Source organism: Ranitomeya imitator, chromosome 5 (assembly GCF_032444005.1).
Source record: "Ranitomeya imitator isolate aRanImi1 chromosome 5, aRanImi1.pri, whole genome shotgun sequence".
NCBI lineage: Eukaryota > Metazoa > Chordata > Amphibia > Anura > Dendrobatidae > Ranitomeya > Ranitomeya imitator.
Window position 1 is genome coordinate 703,755,919 of NC_091286.1, and position 4,011 is coordinate 703,759,929.

The 4,011-nt window shown below is 47.2% G+C and overlaps 1 non-coding gene across 1 annotated transcript; it reads left to right on the forward strand.

Moving 5' to 3' along the window:
* The first annotated feature begins 2,398 nt into the window (after positions 1-2,398).
* TRNAE-UUC (transfer RNA glutamic acid (anticodon UUC)) lies at positions 2,399-2,470 on the forward strand. Its single transcript has one exon. It is a non-coding gene; the product is annotated as a tRNA-Glu (tRNA).
* Positions 2,471-4,011: the final 1,541 nt, after the last annotated feature.

The following is a 4,011-nucleotide window of genomic DNA, read 5'->3' on the forward strand; positions in this document are numbered from 1 at the left end:
CTGGATAGCGATATCGTTGTGTTTGACACGCAGCAGCGATCTGGATCCTGCTGTGACATCGTTGGTCGGAGCAGAAAGGCCAGAACTTTATTTTATCGCTGGATCTCCCGCAGACATCGCTGAATCGGCGTGTGTGACGCCGATTCAGCGATGTCTTCACTGGTAACCAGGGTAATCATCGGGTTACTAAACGCAGGGCCGCAGGGAGCAAGGATCGAAACCATCCTCTGCTAAACGGTTGTGTTTTATACTCTTCATCATTATATTTCATCTAAATGCTTCTGTCTACAGCAAACCCTTTTGGCTCAAAAATTACTGGTCAAAACCCTAAATCCTGGATCAACTTGTGCCAAAGGACCAGAAGGCCTTCACGAGCTCTCAGCAGTTTCTATAAACAAACAAAGCCATAAAAGGTCAATGGTTCTCTTTTGGGATTGTGCTACATCGCAACTTTTTTCTTCAAACTATGCAAGTTTTTTTCACTGTCCCCAATTTGATTCTCCATGTACATAGAAAGGGGTTGCTAGAAAGTTGCCCAACTGTATTTGTAGGGCACCAATCACGTTGTAGACTCCTTAAATGTTCTTCCAGTATGCAAAAATGGAATCCACACTTAAAAAAAAAAGAAAAGAAGCACGCAATGGCATGTGTGATTGTATAAGAACATTGTGACATGTCGTGTTCCCTCATCTCTACTTACTAACAGGAAAGTGGATTTCACACTAAAATGATTGGAAAGAGGTTTTTTTCTGGAGAGAATCTACTAAAAAATGAATGTTCTTCGCACTGAGTATTTTGAGGAATCTTTTGGACTCCAAAGCTCAGAGCTCAGCTCACAATCCTTAGCGAAGTCCCGCTGCCCTGCCGTGGATTTCTACAGAACCAGGCTGTGACTACGAGCACAATGTCGCTCCTGAGCTCTGAGATCCGGATGAATTTTTGTGAAAAGGAAAAGGAGAAATTCCTTCCTGGGATCTGAGCAGTGTGATGTGCAGGATCTGGTGGTGTCAGCAGGACAGGATTTCGGATGCGTCCTCCAGGCTCAGCACTGACGAACGGATTTCATTATGCAGGAAAAAAATGTTTTCTGCGTTGGCCGGGAATCGAACCCGGGTCAACTGCTTGGAAGGCAGCTATGCTCACCACTATACCACCAACGCTCCACACACCATCTGCTCTACATCTCTATGATCCTGGGGACATTGCACCGCAGGATGTCAGTTATGGAGTAGTGCGTTCATGGCCAGTTTGATGGGCTGCAGTGAGCTGCTCAGGGAGTAGATACCTCTTAATCTCCTTTTTCTCACCGTTTGACTGGTGCAGACGATCACAGAGGAGATTTACTGCAGATTGGGAAGGATTGTTAATATGATAGTTGAGTCCCCTAATGTGCATATTGTCAGCAGCGCATCTGAATACACAGGGTGATGTGGTGCCAATCAGAGACTGCTGTGGTGAACACTCCCTCGCCAAGTATCAACCCCTGTAAATGGACCTTCACGCTGACACGTGACCTGCTGGGAAACCAAGGCCAAATTATCAGATCCTGAGAGCCTCTAAGTTCTGGTAAAATCAGCAGAAAAAGATCCACAATTTATGTGTGGAAAAGTGATCTAGGGCTTTTTGCACACGTCAGCGCAGGCACCGAGTTTTGCCAGGTGAAGGTTTCGCCGTCGCTCTTATGGCGGCTTTGTTGACCGCAGATTTCCCTCTCTAATATTGAGTCCAGAGCGCAGGCAACTTCCCAGCAGAAGCCTCCCGGAGAGTGAGCATGTCAATTCCTTTAATCAATTCATGGTTTTCATACCCTGAAGATGTGACAGAAGGCGAAACGTGTCCAGTGTTGTCCTCTCAGTGTTCTGAGATTGCCGTTATTATATTCTATCAATGAGGAGCTTGATTTCAGGCTAAGGATTGTTTCCCACAATGGATCAAGACCTCTGAATCTGTTAGCAGCATCAATTTAATGTTGCCGATTTTACGCATCAATTTGCTAAGTTAGGTAACTCTTATTACGCTTTTTCACTGCGTTTTTGGGCACAGTTTTTACATGAATTTTTGTCGTGTTTTTTTCCGCTGCAGTTTTTGTCTCTTTGTGGTCATTGTATTTTCAATAAAATGGCTTTGTTTGGGATACTCCGTTTCCTCTCTGAAAAGACAATTTGCATATGTAAATGAAAGACAAGATACCCTTCACTTTGCAACTGAAGCTGAAGGGCAGAGAGGTGATCATTCAGGAGCTGAGAGGAGCTGCTATTAGTGACATTACGGCTGCCACACATCCTGACCAGTGTAAACAGCTGAGCAAGTGTGTTCTCCCATATGGTCTAGCGGTCAGGATCCACCGGTCGGATCTCAGGGTCTCGGATCATTGCTGGAGCTGCACATTCACAGCTTCTCCCATATGGTCTAGCGGTTAGGATTCCTGGTTTTCACCCAGGCGGCCCGGGTTCGACTCCCGGTATGGGAACACTAAAGTTTTTTCCTTCTGATTCATAAAAATCATGAAGCATCATGGAAGAAAAATCGTTACATCTGAAATGAGAAAAATACAAAGAAAAATGTTTTAAAAAATTATTATACATGTTGCACGTTATCTACTGATGAAAAACTACAATTATTGCTGACTTTAGGGAACCTGGAGCCAAGAAGCAGATGAGCGTTGTAGTGTGAAGTTGACTGACGCCAGCGCGAGCTTCGTGGGAAAAGTTGTAACATTGCTCGCACTGATGTCAATGAGCTATGAACTCCCGGGACCTTTCTGATGGCACCGTGAGAACTTTCCTGCACTCACGGTGATGTCACAGGTTATAGGAATTCACTGTGAAACACTGGGCAGCGGTAGCAGACGCCGCTCAGTGTCTCTGCTGGATGTCAGGCTGTATGGTTGCATCATTCAACCATGTAGCCTGCCATCAAGACGTTGAAGAGCTAGACCTGTCATGGCACAAATTATTATGCCAGCGTTCAATCCGTGGATTTATTTGATGTCATTCCAGGAAGCTGTATAGGGTGACATCCTGGACTGGTTTGTCAATATCTTGCTCTTTTAGCTGGCAGATAATAAATTTATCTATGAATAGGGAGGTGACGCTGGACAGCGACAGCAGGTCCATCCCACAACACAGGACAGTGACAGCACATCCATCCCACAACACAGGACAGTGACAGCACGTCCATCCCACAACACAGGACAGCGACAGCACGTCCATCCCACAAAGCAGGACAGTGACAGCACGTCCATCCCACAACACAGGAGAGTGACAGCATGTCCATCCCACAACACAGGACAGTGACAGCACATCCATCCCACAACACAGGACAGCGACAGCACGTCCATCCCACAAAGCAGGACAGTGACAGCACGTCCATCCCACAACACAGGAGAGTGACAGCATGTCCATCCCACAACACAGGACAGCGACAGCACGTCCATCCCACAATACAGGACAGTGACAGCACATCCATCCCACAACACAGGACAGTGACAGCACATCCATCCCACAACACAGGACAGCGACAGCACGTCCATCCCACAAAGCAGGACAGTGACAGCACGTCCATCCCACAACACAGGAGAGTGAAAGCATGTCCATCCCACAACACAGGACAGCGACAGCACGTCCATCCCACAATACAGGACAGTGACAGCACATCCATCCCACAACACAGGACAGTGACAGCACATCCAACCCACAACACAGGACAGCGACAGCACGTCCATCCCACAAAGCAGGACAGTGACAGCACGTCCATCCCACAACACAGGAGAGTGACAGCATGTCCATCCCACAACACAGGACAGCGACATCACGTCCATCCCACAAAGCAGGACAGTGACAGCACGTCCATCCCACAACACAGGACAGTGACAGCACGTCCATCCCTGTTGTGAATTCTGTTTTCGGGCTCCCTCCTGTGGTCATGAATGGTACTTCGGCTGGTTCTGTCCATGGACTTTCTCTGATGCCTGTGGGTGTTTCTGAGTTTCCTTCCACAGGTGACGAGGCT